The sequence below is a fragment of the Leuciscus leuciscus genome (genome assembly GCF_965113295.1).
Source record: "Leuciscus leuciscus genome assembly, chromosome: 7".
In the NCBI taxonomy this organism is placed as follows: domain Eukaryota; kingdom Metazoa; phylum Chordata; class Actinopteri; order Cypriniformes; family Leuciscidae; genus Leuciscus; species Leuciscus leuciscus.
Window position 1 is genome coordinate 4,521,943 of NC_138731.1, and position 16,337 is coordinate 4,538,279.

The 16,337-nt window shown below is 38.1% G+C and overlaps 1 long non-coding RNA gene across 2 annotated transcripts; it reads right to left on the reverse strand.

Annotated features, from left to right (window-relative positions):
- Positions 1-13,394: 13,394 nt before the first annotated feature.
- Positions 13,395-14,038, reverse strand: LOC309503570. Of its 2 annotated transcripts, none has more exons than XR_014207740.1 (3): positions 13,787-13,812; positions 13,597-13,653; positions 13,395-13,510 (listed from the first exon to the last, which is right to left on the reverse strand). It is a non-coding gene; the product is annotated as an uncharacterized lncRNA (long non-coding RNA). The 2 variants fall into 2 exon arrangements; XR_014207741.1 differs by lacking the exon at positions 13,395-13,510 and adding an exon at positions 13,912-14,038 and having other exon boundaries at positions 13,557-13,653; positions 13,787-13,837.
- Positions 14,039-16,337: the final 2,299 nt, after the last annotated feature.

Sequence of the window (16,337 nt, forward strand, 5' to 3'; positions counted from 1 at the left end):
CATTTGAATTGATCTGCTACCAGCTTTCAATCGCTCTCAATGAGCCGCGGTGCGGCAGCAGATTACGCAATACAGAGAATAAACTGACCCTTTGCAAAGGTCTGTGATTGTAGTGCCTCTTAGCGGTAAGAGGCTGCAAATACACACCCGCAATTTACCGCCGCGGGAACGAGTACCATCTGTATATGGCTCTGTATCGCTTCAAAGCCATCGAGAAAGATGACCTAGACTTCCAGTGAGTCTATTCACATATTTATTAATATTTCAATTTAGTCATAGCATTCATGCATTGTCAAAACCATCATAAATGCTTCATTAATTGGTTTAATTTCTAAACCTGATCAGGTGTGTTGTGTGTGTGTGTGTGTTTCAGTCCAGGAGATCGCATCACAGTGCTGGATGACTCTAATGAGGAGTGGTGGAGGGTGAGTTCATTGTGGTGGATTGCTATCAGAAGTTAAGGTTAGTACAGGAGTACATGAGTGAGTCAGGAGGACAGTTTTTCTCTTCCATACATTTAATGCAGGGCTGGGCAACTTTGGTCCTCGAGATCCACTTTCCTGCAGAGTTCAACTCCAACCATGATCCCAATCACCTGCCTGTAGCTTTCTAGTAGTCCTGGGGCCTGTTTCAGAAAGGAGGTTAAGTGAAAACTCTGAGTATGTTAACCCTGAAATGAGGGAAACTCTGAGTTTTCTGTTTCAGAATGGGAGGTATGTTAAACCGGAGAAAGCAGAGTAAGTCAAGCCCGTTTCTGAAAGAGAGGTAACTTATACTCAGAGTCAGTTACCATGGCAACTTACTCTGTGAACCTAACCTGGTCGGGAGCAGGTTTTCTTCGGGAAACCCAGAGTTTCTTTCGGTCTCCTCCCCTTTTTTAAAGAGGAAGTGGTATTTAAACACCTCATTCATTATTTCGGTACATTCATTCATTGAGCACATTTCAGTCACGCAGAGCGCATCAAATTAAGTGAATGAAATGGCATGTCCTTTTATGGACGATCCTGTGGATGAAGAGGCTGCATTAATCCGTAGGGAGTTACATTTACGTCGGGAGAGGATTTTGAGGCCCAGAGTGGATTTTTTGTCATATCCATATTCATTTTTATTTGAGCGGTACCGTTTTTCTTTACAGTCAATAAGATACATCCATAATCTCATCCATCCTTACATCAGAAACATCAGCCATCGCGGCCGGGCTCTTACATCTGAGCAGATGCTTTGCGTTGCATTACGTCAGGGGCGGGTCTACGTGGTGGCCCGCCTAAATTCGATTGGCCACCCCAGGTGCCCCCCCTATAAGATGTCTTGTGATTGGTTCATTTTACGACCAATCAGTTTTATAGACTCTACTGAAGTTTGCTTCAAAGAAGTGCAGCGCCAGATAAACAACGGTCGCCACAGACTTGGACTTTTACTTTATCAATCAAGAGTGGGAAGTCAAGACACCAAACAAAGAGCTGCCAGTCACCACCGAAACAGAAGTTTTAGTTCCAGCTGTTTTAGTTGAGGTCTGCCTTTTTCGACTGTTTTCCTCTCTTTCTGCTACTGTTTTTACAGTGCTGCCATCTCTCACGCATTCACCGTGAGACACGCAATTTTCATACTCTCTCACGCCACACATCCATTTTCTCACGCACAGAAAAATCGCGAAGCAAAGAGGACACGGAGACCGACTGACAAGACAGAGCAGGTTACTTATGATATACAAAAATCTCAGCTCTCAGATTCTGTCAATTTTATTACGAAATTCAAACAATAAATACCGTTTTGGCGCTTGTAAATGTTACGTGACAGATAGTAATAGCTAATAGTAAAAAAACATGAATGAACACTGAAAGATACAGTACAACTTACCAAAATGTATATTCCTCATACATAATATCGATCAATCAGTGTTTTTCATCAGCGTGAAGAGGTCAATAACATAGCAGAACAATTGTCACATTTACCTCAGGAAAGCCATTTAATGAACATAATATAGGCTATAGCACATAGTTGGCAAGAAAAAAAAAATAGCTATAGAGAGTGTTTAGCTAAATATGTGTTCTATATTACATATTTATTATATTTTTACTTATATCATTAAATAAAGTTGTTATTATAATAATAAAAAAACGCATTATATTTAATTTGAGTTATTTTTAACCTTAAATAATAGCCTACTACCAGCTGATAGGGCAGTATGTTTACAGCATTAGGTGAGTTGTTTTTTTCTTGAGGAAAAATAACGCCTATCTTGTGTAGCCTACCTAATATTTATCCAAATGAGTCAATATTAAATCAAATCACAATAATTGAATTGAAATAATAAAGCATAGCTTACCAGAAATTGTACCATGTAAACATTGTAACATGTTGTCACTAAACCTAATAAAATTCAGTTTAGTTACTAAAATGGTTACTAAAATGTTAGTGACAATGTTAGTAAAATGTTTTTATACCCCCCCCCCCCCCCCCCCCCCCCCATTTTAATTATTACAGGGGGATTTTTTTTTTTTTTTTTTTTTATTATTTGAAAGAGATTGTGAATAAAACTACTGTATATTGTAATGGCCAAACTACTTATTAAAAGAAAATAATTGACATCGTTTTTGCTTCTGGGATTTTAAAATTGCTCATTATTAAAAATTGCTTTTATTTTATAAACTTGTTAGTTTTATGAAAACACAAAAAATAATAAACACTAGCTCTCAAATTTAACTTAAAGTGTAACTTGCAGGTAAAATTTTTCTCGAAGAAAATGCAATAAACATAAAGATAAGAACCGCCCACCACTGCTTTGTATGTTTTTCATACCAAAATGCTTAATATAATATGAAAAGTTGGTACTTTTTAGTGGTTTTAAGCACTCCCGCTCCCTTCCACTAGGCTGGGCGTGACGTCATAAAAGGAACTCCAAGCCTAGAGTTACTGTAGTCTAATGGCAAGTAGGCTAGCAGTTATATTGAAATAACTCAATTGTAAACATAATCGTGTGTGCTGGCTTCAAGAGGACCGTGATCCTGCCAGAAATGAGAGTAAGCTATTCACAAAACAAACGGGTTCAGGCAGCATGCACGCAAAATTAAACCGAACTTTTATTTTGACGGGTTGCCGTGAAGACCTTTGAGTTTCTGTGCGTGTATGATATGACGATAGTTTTTCTCAAATGAAACGGTAAAATGACTCCGAGTGGCTCTGGAGATGAATTTCATCATGTCATCATATCGTGACTGGCAGCAGCTAGACTGAAAACAGCGCGAGCATCACTCGTGCTTCAGTGTGTGTGTGTGTGTGTGTGAGGTAAATGACACGCGCGTCTGCGCCATTCATTCACACAGAGACAAACAGAACATGCAAGGTTAATATATAAATAGTATTTCTGCAGTTTAATATACACAGACACAATATCGTGGTATATATCGGCTACAGTGCTCATAGTAATGAAAGTTAGTCTGGAGCCCCGTGCTTAGATAAACATGGAAGCGACTTAACGCAGCTGCCTATTACTGGTTACCGAATATACCCGGAACTACAGAAATGCTGGTACTGTCACATTTTCAGTACCGAAGTACCGGTACTTTGACAACACTAGTTTCCCACCTCCTCAGTCTCCCAGTCGTTCTCTATAATCAAGCCACAAACAGTAGGAGTCTAGCAGAGTATGGTTGCAACTTATGACGTCATCACCCAGTTGCTGTAAAAACACGCTACCTTTGAAGAAACCCCAATAAATGTTATTTTAACGCATTTTAAGACAGAAATCTTTACATATATACATATTGAGCACTTTAATTTACACATTAATTGGTTGTTGTGGTTAACCTGCAAGTTACACTTTAATAATAGGCCGTTTGTAATGAGGCAACCACTGGAGCCAGAAATCAAAACTACATACTTGGTTGCCAAGCTGGCAGCTTTGAAGAGTTTATGTTGAGTCCTGGTTAGTGTGTGTGTGTGTGTGTGTGTGTGTGTGTGTGTGTGTGTGTGTGTGTGTGTGTGTGTGTGTGTGTGTGTTGTAGTAGTAAAGAGAGAGAATGGGAGAAGGAAGTTTGTGTGAGGTGGACCTGGTCACCACAGACCCAAATCTTCTCAGCTGTTGCTACCAGGGCCGCGGGAAGAGGTTTTAGGTTGGGGGTGCTGATTTTTTTTTTTTTAGGGGGGATAGGGGGATAGGGGCGTTACCACTTTTGAATAAGAAACAATATCAAGACTATAAAACTCCTCAAAAAACGCGCACACACTCAAACCTGACTGCTCATCACATTTTTGACTTTATTGATTCTGCTTTTATTCCGGAGTCCCTTTTATTTTATTGCTCCGGAGTCGCATATCAGTCACAAAATGCGCCACGGGGAAGAAAAAAACATCTATAGCCTAAGTCGCACTGGACTAAGTCGCATTTTTTTTGAAATTTATTTCACAAAAAAAAAAAAAAAAAATGTTACAGACAGTTCTCCGTTACGGACGTGAGCGCTCTAAAGCGGCACTAAAATAATGTTTTAAAACTTTCACAGAGACCTCAAACTGAAAGCACAAAGCCTGTCTTTAAATTTAATTTCGTTTTGTATTAATTGTATCTTAATTTTAATCGATGTTTCATCAACAAATTGTCTGGATTTAATAAGAAGTAGCCTAAATATAGGCTATTAGAAAATAAATAATCAGGATACGGAGGCGCTGGCGAACCTGGAGCTCGTCTCATAATGAAACTCAGCGTAGGCCTATAAGGTAGCCTATTGCCTCACAGACCTGAGACATATAGATAGCTTGAAATGTCGACTTTTAAGCAGAACAATTCAAAACGAAAGAAAACAGACTGCGCTGCTTATGTAATTCGTATGAAATGTGCATTTCTCTCTGGCGCTGCGAAGATCGCGAGTCGTCAACTTCATCTGTCTAGCCGACACTGACATAAAAAATAACTGTTTTATTAGTAAACAATTAAAATGTCTCCTGCTATATTTTACATATTTGCCTGTTCCTTACAAAACACTGACAGCGGGGTTTTTGAGTTTTTTTTTTTTTTTTTTTTTTTTTTTGAGCAGCTGCGGGCAAATTCTTTCCACACACACACACACACACACACACACACACACACACACACACACACACACACACAATATTACGTAACACTCTGCGCTTATGTTTTAAAAAGATAATTTAACATATAAATAAAACAATTTAAATAGCCCACTTAAAGTGTTTATTACAAATAAATGACTAAATGCTAAAAATGTATACATTTTAATGAACAAACATATGCGTTGCATTTACAATTCTGTGAAAACAGGGGGTGCTGCAGCACCCCCAGCACCCCCACTTCCCGCGGCCCTGGTTGCTACTGTCATATGCTGCACTGTCTCTTCATGAGGCACATTATGTTTGGCACATTGCATGAGTCACTATATCATAACAAGGTAATACAATGTGTAATCTCAAGTGATGACTGATTAACAGTAATGTAAATGCTAAATGTCCTAATACCTGTTGATGCTACACCAATGCAAAGTATATGCTCTTATCCTTGCAGTTTTTCACATATCATGTAAGACTCAATTTCTCAATTTCTTTGCACAAAACTCTCCAGAAAGTGCCATTTAATGGTTTAGTTTTCAAAAATAATTCCCGGACCCCCTAGGGAGAGCCCCCCCACACATAATAAATCACAATTTAAGCCCTGGCCTACAACCATTTGCATGCAATCAAGTCAAGCCAAGAATAAGAACACTAATAACCGATAACAGACAGTAAGAATTTTTACCAGAGTAACCTACTATCGTTTGCAGCATGCTAAAAAAATAAAATAATAATTCATGCCCCTTTAGCACATTATTCAATAATGTGGTTACAAGATGAGAACATGAGAGACAGTGAAAATGCATGTTAGATATGTGTTGACATGACCTCTCTCTGACAGAATAAATGTATATAAGAGTTCATCTAAACATCAACAGCTTGTTATTTTACAGTAACTCACTGTCTTGCAGCCCAAGAGTCAGCATAGTCAGTAAAGGAAATATCAGAAGGAAAAAGACGAAATCATGGTAAAAATTAACAAAGTCTATTGAATAATCTTAACTGCGTCTTTCTCAATGTGTTACTACCATGAAAAGTCAATGGTCAATTAATGACAACATGGTCCCATGGCACTGAAGACTTTCAAATTTAAACCCTTTGGCCCGGTTTCACAGACATGGCTTAAGCCTAGTCCCAGACTAAACTGCCCACTTGAGCTGTCTTAACTCAAAGCGACTTGCACAGATATATATTAAAATAGTCAAAGATTTAGCCTGTTCTGGATTAAACAAAGCCGATTGCAAGAGGAAGGATTATAGCTAGTCTATGACTAAATTGAATCTTAACCCTCTGAGGTCTGAGCTGTTTTCTGGGCTCTGGAGGTGTTCTGACATGCTCTGACATTTGTGTTTTTTTCTGTTACTAGTGACATTTTCATGGCTAAAGTCTAATTACACTGTATTCAGCACAAACTCTGCTACAATAATATATCAGCAGCATGTATGTAAAAGTTTGTAGTTTTGAGATAATGACATTTATGCGTGGTTTGTGAAAATACAAAAAAAAATTCTCACTGAAATAAGGCCATGAAACCCATACTGATTATTTCTTCACAAGACTTTTGAAAATTGTATGACATAGCCTAGAATATTTGCTCCAAAACTATGTGAAAATCACCCTGACTGCTCATTCAGATAAGACAATATATTGATTTAAAATTTCTAAGACGTGTTTTGTGTGACAAAGCCATATGCGAAGAGGCGTGATCATCTCATTAATATGTAAGCTTTTCACACCTGAGAAAGACAAAGACACTCCCCTAACTGCCCTATTAGGAGCGATCAGGCCCTGTCATTCAGAGCAACCTTGCACAAAGAATGAGGAGATTTAAAAAAGAATGGCTTTTAGATTGTTTGGATTTATTTACAACACAACACAATCCAAAAATACAAATGACAAAAGAGCACACTGAAAACAATGATCCAAAGACAGAGACCTTTGTGCCATTCCTAAAAACATTGTACATACCTATAAAAGTTGATTTTCACTTTACCATGTTCATGTACAGAGACTCATGTGAATGTTGAAGTCAGCAGGACTCAGTTGCATCTGGTCCCTGAAAGAAAAAAAAAAGAAGAAAAAACTGTGAACATACTGATATCAAGAGAAACTATAGGGCTGCACGATTTTGGGAATAGAGTTTAGATTTATCTGGTTAAAATTTATTTTTAAAATTCACAGAATACACACACACACGTTTCCAACAATATATAATGAACACCAGGTTTGTTGTGCCTTGTAGGCATAGGCTACGCAGTGCTGCATAAAATAATAATAACAATAAATTAAATCTTCCAAAAGATTTCAAGAACAAATACGCTAGAGAAAAATATATTGATTATCATATGTTACTTCAAATGTTTCCATTCGTTATGATGATATGAAATGAGATAATAGTAAAAACATAAAGCCTAATGTTTGGTGCATTTTTCCTTTCAAACGCAATCGCGCTCCAAAATATGATACATTCAAACGCACAGCGCGCTCCAAAATATGATACATTCAAACGCCATCGCGCTCCAAAATATTAAACATTATGGTTATACATATCTATGATTGAGCAGATATCCACAAACAGTATTTAACAGTAAACACGGGTCTAAATAGTATAATATTCACCATATATCTAGCAACAGTTCAACTGCAATGTGAAGTTTATGCAACAATACCATAAACTAATAAGTAAGAATTTCTTACCTTACATCTTTCTTGTCTTCAAATCGCATTCTTCTTCTTCTGGGGGTAAATCCAATGTAAGCTCAGACGTGTCTTCCAAACTCGACGAAAAGCAGAGACTTGTGAAGTGTTTTGGTGTTTTGTGTTTGAGGTAACGAGGGCGTTCGCGTTCCATGTGGAGATTTGCATGTGAATATCTTTTGCGCGAGTGGGCGTGTCGAATTAAAAAGTAATTAGCAAGCGTTTGAGATACTGGACATCCTGTTGGTTTTATACAAATTACTTAAACAGAGAATATTTGTTTTCAGTTTGAATCCGATCATTAAAAAGTACACACTTAAATGTGTATAAAGGTATATGGCTCATAAATGTGTGAGAAGTATTCGCTGAGTTTTGTTTCAGTTTATAGACGTGCTCAAGAAAAAAAAGTTCACCGCGACGGAGAGGCAGAACGCACACCCTGTTTATTTTCTTTATTTTACAAAAGCACAATGTTTTGATTTGATTGTAAGTGGACACATACAAAAGTAGAAATATCACAGATTACTTTTTTCTGTATAACCATAAATGATGGAGTAATTTAAGTTTATGTTGCTGCTATGTGAAAAAAATCCAGCAAAACGCGTCGGCGCGTTTCTCGACCTCAGAGGGTTAATGGATATATACAGGGATGACAAACTAAATTAATCAAAATGTGCTTTATTACTACATTTGTTTACAAGTAACTTTATTCAAGTTAAAAAAATAATAAAATCAATAGGATTTACGTAATATACTGTAGAATTTAGCTCTTTTTTTTTTTTGGTCACTGGCGGCCACCCCGTTTGGAGGCAGTGCCCCAGCATGGCCCCCCCACTGAAAATGCTCTAGATACGCCCCTGCATTACGTTTCTTTGCAAATGGTAGTTTTCTGTATAACATCGGGGATGCAGAACATACAGTGAGGAAAATAAGTATTTGAACACCCTGCTATTTTGCAAGTTCTCCCACTTAGAAATCATGGAGGGGTCTGAAATTGTCATCGTAGGTGCATGTCCACTGTGAGAGACATAATCTAAAAAATAAGTATGTGAACACCTGAGAAAATCAATGTTAATATTTGGTACAGTAGCCTTTGTTTGCAATTACAGAGGTCAAACGTTTCCTGTAGTTTTTCACCAGGTTTGCACACACTGCAGGAGGGATTTTGGCCCACTCCTCCACACAGATCTTCTCTAGATCAGTCAGGTTTCTGGGCTGAGCTCCCTCCAAAGATTCTCTATTGGGTTTAGGTCTGGAGACTGGCTAGGCCACGCCAGAACCTTGATATGCTTCTTACAGAGCCACTCCTTGGTTATCCTGGCTGTGTGCTTCGGGTCATTGTCATGTTGGAAGACCCAGCCTCGACCCATCTTCAATGCTCTAACTGAGGGAAGGAAGTTGTTCCCCAAAATCTCGCAATACATGGCCCCGGTCATCCTCTCCTTAACCCCCTGAGGTCGGCTGTATCGCCGGCGATACCAGCTCGCTTTTTTTTTATCAGTGTAAAAGAAACTAATAAATACTCTGTTGACTTTGATTTTCCATAGGAGTTTCATACATCAATCGATTCTGTTAAATGTGTATTATTTTTGTGTATACTCACAATAAAAACAAAGTGTTGTGCTTTTTGCCAAATAAAGAAAAATAAACACGAAGCGAGTTCTGCCTTCTCTCTGCCAGTGAAGTCAATTCTGAAACGCGTCCGAAAATGAACAATAACTCAGCGAATACTCAGTCAAACAGGCATACAGACACACAGGCATGAAGCTTGAATAATTCTCTTCTTTTAAATGAAGTAATTTATATAAAAAACTAATATTCTCATCTTGTGAAATCTGTATTAAAAGAGAGCGATTCCAGTCGAGCTCATCTCATCTCATTACGTTATAATCGGCCCCGCCCACGGAGAGCGCGCGCTATTCAAACGCAAATGACTGAGACGATCCCATACAAACTGTGAACGCCCACATATCAGCTCGAGAAAACACATCAAGTTTATTCAGATCAGTGTACTTGTTTACACTGTCTCGCAGCGCTGTGAGGAATAATAATGGAAAATGTACCTCAGAAGTGCTGGTATTTCGAGGAGCAACGGATGGAATACTGTAGTACGTTTTTTTTCATTCTCAAGTAAATCGCGTTTCTGTGTGAATGAATGAACGGCAGAGATGCGCTGTTTACCACAACTCGCAAAAAGACAGTTTAAATTTGAATTGCGTTTCTGTGTGTGAATGAATGATCTGCTTTTAGCAAACTATTTTGCTATACTGAGTAAAAATCGACTGAAATATGTTGAAATAAAATGTATTTGTATAAGCAACGTATTAAACTGCAAATTAACATTTATATTCATTATAATAAAAACGAAAGACCTATGTTACAGACAAATGAAAGACAACATTTCGTTGATTAGTTTTGGATAGATTACACATTTTTACTGTAAAATATCTGCCACCTCAAATAAGCTTTTGTTTGCCAATTTTTGCTAATATGTTAAATATAGTATGTTTTGTCAATGTAGGCTATATTCGAAGTAATGAATCCTTAACTTTGAAATATGTATGATAAAATGTATACTTTAGTTTTTACAAAGAAAGATTACACTTCAATTGTTGTTGTAATTGTAACTTTTTTAATAAAAAAATATATATTTACAAGGTAGATGAAAACAAATTTTAAAAGGTAAATATAAACCTTTTCTTTAAATAATTTTTATTGTGTTTTATTATTGACAAATTTGGGGACAGGATACATATTCCAAAACTGAAAATACAGTATGAGAATTAACTGCACAATTACTAGACATGTTTTCCTTGGATATTATACAATTTGCAAGCAAAATTTGTGAAAAAAAAATAAATAAATTGACATGCTTCCAACTGTGAACCAATTTGGTAGAATATATATATATATATATATATATATATATATATATATATATATATATATTGCTCTTGCATTCTTTCTTGTGGCTATAGGTGACACACCTGAATGAATGGCTCATTAAGTATGCGGGCCCCATTGTCAAGTGTGAACCACTACATATGCATGATGCTGTTGAATGGTTGACGCCCCTTGCGCATATTGCCTTTACAAACAAAAAGTGTTTTACAAGATTTAAATCAATGTATTGTGTTATGTGAATGATAAGGGCAGGATGATTTTCACATCATTTTGAAGAAAAAACTCTAGGCAACGACATCAATTAGTCAAAAGTCTTATTGTCACATATTTAGTATGTGTTTTGTGGCCTTATTTCAGAGACTTTAGTTTTTAGTTTTTTCAATAACCATGCATAAACATTATTCTCTCAAAAATACATGTACATGCATGTTGCTCACATATTATGGTAGCCCTGTTTGTGCTAAATAGAGTGTAATTATACCTTTGTCATTAATATGTTTATAAGCAACTGAAAAAAGCACAAATGTCAGGGCATGTCAGAACATCTCAAGGACCCCAAAAACCCCCCAAAAACAGTGCAGTCGCCCTGTCCCATGTGCAGAAAAACACCCCCAAAGCATGATGCTACCACCCCGATGCTTCACAGTAGGAATGGTGTTCTTGGGATGGTACTCATCATTCTTCTTCCTCCAAACACGGTTAGTGGAATTATGACCAAAAAGTTCTATTTTGGTCTCATCTGACCACATGACTTTCTCCCATGACTCCTCTGGATCATCCAAATGGTCATTGGCAATCTTAAGACGGGCCTTGACATGTCCTGGTTTAAGCAGGGGAACCTTCCGTGCCATGCATGATTTCAAACCATGACGTCTTAGTGTATTACCAACAGTAACCTTGGAAACAGTGGTCCCAGCTCTTTTCAGGTCATTGACCAGCTCCTCCCGTGTAGTTCTGGGCTGATTTCTCACCTTTCTTAGGATCATTGAGACCCCACGAGGTGAGATCTTGCATGGAGCCCCAGTCCGAGGGAGATTGACAGTCATGTTTAGCTTCTTCCATTTTCTAATGATTGCTCCAACAGTGGACCTTTTTTCACCAAGCTGCTTGGCAATTTCCCTGTAGCCCTTTCCAGCCTTGTGGAGGTGTACAATTTTGTCTCTAGTGTCTTTGGACAGCTCTTTGGTCTTGGCCATGTTAGTAGTTGGATTCTATGCAGCTAATGACCTCAAACAGGTGCATCTAATTTAGGATAATAAATGGAGTGGAGGTGGACATTTTTAAGGCAGACTAACAGGTCTTTGAGGGTCAGAATTCTAGCTGATAGACAGGTGTTCAAATACTTATTTGCAGCTGTATCATACAAATAAATAGTTAAAAAATCATATATTGTGATTTCTGGATTTTCTTTTTTAGATTATGTCTCTCACAGTGGACATGCACCTACGATGACAATTTCAGACCCCTCCATGATTTCCAAGTGGGAGAACTTGCAAAATAGCAGGGTGTTCAAATACTTATTTTCCTCACTGTATTAGTAAGGCTACTGTTTGCAGAGTTGTAAGGAAAGTGTGCCTCGCTCTCAAGCGCTTTCTGAGAATTTTTGTGCTGTTTCCTGGGCACAAACCCGTGAGAGCCATCAAAGAGGAGTTTCACAGGATTGCAGGTCAGTGATGTATAAATCGGTTTAAATGAGGCTAACCTGATAAATGACGTTCAGTTAAGAGCATCTTGCTGCGACCCCTGGAAGTAAACTAATAATTAGAATTCCTTTTAGGATTTCCGAAAGTGGTTGGATGCATTGATGGCACACATATTCCCATCATTGCACCTTCTGAAAATGAAGCTGACTATGTCAACAGGAGGTCCATCCACAGTATCAATGACAGCCTACTGTTTCTAATGGTCAAAGACTACATCACAATACTACAGTATAACATGTCTCATTCTTTGCACTGTCAAGATCATATGTGATGCTGCACATCTCATTACAAATGTTGAGGCCAAGTGGCCCGGTTCTGTTCATGACTCACGAATGTATCGTGAGTCAACCCTGAGCAACAGACTGGAAAGGGGTAAGTAAATGCACGTAGTTCATATGCACTACACACTTACAGGGGAACTTCTATGCAGCCCTAAAGCAATGTGAACTTTCTTACAGGAGAGATTGATGGCTTTCTGCTGGGAGATAGGGGTTACCCATGCCGACCAACACTAATTACCCTTTACCCAGAACCTGAACCAGGCCCCCAGCGCCGCTTCAATGTGGCACACTGCAGGACGAGAGCCCGGGTGGAGATGACCATAGGCCTGTTGAAAGCACGTTTCCAGTGCCTACGTTACCTCAGGGTAACCCCTGAAAGGGCCTGCGACATTATTGTGGCATGTGTTGCTCTCCATAATATTGCCATAATTAGAGGGGAGCAACACCCTGCCCTACAAATACAAGACCCCGAGGAAGACCCCATCAACCCGGCAGATTTCCAGGATGGAAGGGTAGTCCGGGATATGATATGCCGCATTGTCTTCTCAGATTAATATACATTATATCCACCACCACAACCAACCACAAAATAAAATAAAAATGAATAAACACAAAATCACAGCAATTTATATGGTGTTCTTTATTTCCTACACATTCAAAAAAAAAAAAGAAAAAAAAAAAGATTTTAATATATTTTCAATACTTCTTAGAATTCACCTGTGACCATGCACTCACCTCTAGCTTTTGTTTCAGAATCTCAATTTCTAGATCTGCCTTTTGGACCTGGCGGTCCAAGTATACAAGTTATTTGCTGTTTTTATCTATCTTTTTAATAAGAAGTCTATATAACTCCTTAACTGGCAACTGAAAATACAGTAGATTACAGTTACATCATGTAGTTCTAAAATTCTACAGAATTAAACTGTGGCATTTACTGAAAATCACTGAACTGTGTTCATCTGTGCACCAGAAGTTGATGGACCGTCCTCCTGCTGTTCTTCCACACTCTGGGGGGGGAGAGATAAGAATGTCCGTTTATACTTGGATATAAACTTAGATTCTATAGGCTACTCCACAAATAATAAGGTGAAGAAATGTGAATGTGTAGATTGTTTGATAGACACATACTATTAACATTACCTCTGTAGGCCTGTCTGTGGCAGCAGAAACTGTTTCTTCATCCCCATCGTCCTGAAGATGAGCATTTGAGTACACTTTATAACACTATTTGTCATAATTTCTGGTGTATTGAGTAGGCTGCTTACAACTGTCTATGGTTCTGTTGGGACAGGAGGCTCCAAAAGACAGATTTTACCGTCAGAATCTGTTGGGACCAACGAAAAACCCATCCCAAAGTAAAATAAATGGAAATATCACAAATAGCCTATATAAAAAAACAACACATAGGTAGACCTCTTACATTTTATGAAGGCACTTAAATCTTCTGGAGTGACTGGCTCTGATGAAGTCCCTCCAGGAATTCCCTCAGCCATTGGCCTTCCAGCATTCAGTTTCAGGGCCATCTCCTCTGCATTTGTCAGAGGTGGTGGTGCAGGTCCTCCCCCCATTTTGCGAGCCTCTGCCTTCTTTCTGTTGGCTGAGTAGTCAAATGAGAATGAACATTTAGACCTATGTCAAAAATGCTGATGCACTGGATGCTATTTAGTTATTTAATATGTCAAATGTTTGTAAAGTCAGGTAGACTACAACCATTATATGCTCAAGCCTTACCTGATTGAATTATGTTTTTATATTTCATTTTCAGCTGCTGCCATGTTCTTTTAACACCTGCAGGATTGCACATACATTAAAATTAAAATTAGGTTGATGAATAACATACTGTTCTTCCAGTTTCACCTATGATATTATAACAGTTGGGCAAGTTACTTGTATTACTAACTACAAATGACATCTTCAACAGTGTAATTAGATTAATGTAATAATGACTATCTCTAGAAAGTATTGGTCTACTTATTACTAATTACTTTCTAAATCCCATATCAACCTCAATCACTTGAAAAATATAAGGAGAGACAAGAAACTGCACTTTTAATGCTTTCAAATAAACATCATACAATTGCATGAATTATCCTTGAAAAAATATATCTTTTAAAATTTGATGTTAAATCCACTCTTTGTTTTATACAGAATTGCTTTATAGTCTATGCAGCATTTAATGCAATTACATCAGATTTTACTTTAAATTACGGAGTAATCCCTTTAATTAAATTACAGTTTTTAGATTACTTAGTAATAATTACACACAACATTGTATAACAGTAATTCAAATGTAAACTTACGCATTGACTCGAGCAGCTATTTTCTCCCAAGCTAACTCTCTGTCCTTCGCCGCTGCAGCCGTGTTGCTTTTTTTTTTTAAATATATGTTCGTACTCTCCATATGCTTGCATAAGCACATCCAGTTCTGCTGGTGAAAAATATGAAGACTTCTTTTTGTCTGGCGCTGTTGCCATGGTGACTCATTATATCTGCGCTCCATTGATAATGGCTTTTTATAGTTGTGGTGCACGCGCTTAACTCAGAGTCAGTCAACTCAGAGTTGATTGAACTAACTCATTTCAGCTGTTCTGAAACAGAAAACTCAGAGTTCCCTTTCGAAAGGGAACTCTACACTACGTCAGAATGACGCTATGGGGAACGCCTCAGGCGTGACAGGTGTCTGAAATCAAATATCAACTCACGGCAATCATGTTGACCGGCGACAGCCCGTGAATCATCAGCTTGATTGATTAACGCGCGACCAGGATGTATAAAAGGGAGCCTTGAAAACATGACAACATCTTTTCGTCTTCAGGGACTGTTTGTCTGTTTAAGAGAATATCGCTTTGAAGAGGCATTAAGAGCACGCACGGCTCTCGAGAGAGCCTCTTGTGCAAACTGTGAGCGTGTTTCATTTGAAGAAACGCTCCGCTCTCGTCTGACCCTTTTTTTCGAGGGAGGAGGGTCAGCATTTGAGCCCTATGGTGCACGCGATCTGTGAAATAATACTGTTGGGTGCGAGGCATTCACAGCCAGCTCCTGAGGGTGCTGGCAGTGTTCATTGAAAATATCTCTGCAAAAAAAAAAGAAAAAAAGACGTGCATCCGTGCACTTTCGGATGTTTCAACCTAGCACCTGTTGACTTTCTTCTCGAGGGATGAAAGCCAAATATATTTTACGGCTCGAATCTCGCGTTTGCCTAGGCAGTGTGTAGATTATGAGACCATAAATAATAATAATAATAATTAAAACAGTATTGTCTGGTGATTATGGCTGCATTTAATTCTATGGAATTAAAATGATGGAATTTTATCTGACTTTAAGAAGTTAGATATTTTAATTCAGCCTACCATCCAGACCGTGTTTCACTTATCCAGTGTTTTTGGCTGCATTTAATTCTGAGGAATTAGAATGATACACTGCAGGTGTACTGTCTGGTCTTTTTGTAAAATGTTTTTGTGCGCAAATAACATTTTCTTTTGTTTGTTTCTCTTACAGACCGCGTCTCCTGTATAGAGTGACTGTCAAGGAGTATTTTTCAAAAAAAAAAAAAATTATGTGGTGTTCAGGTTATCAGGTCAGAGGCTTCACCAGGCCTTCCTGAATATGAGCTCCCACATCCTGTGGCAGGCCTCCTCTCCTTGGAGAGTCATTCTGCTGAGGCCTCCATAAATACATGTTCCAACTATAT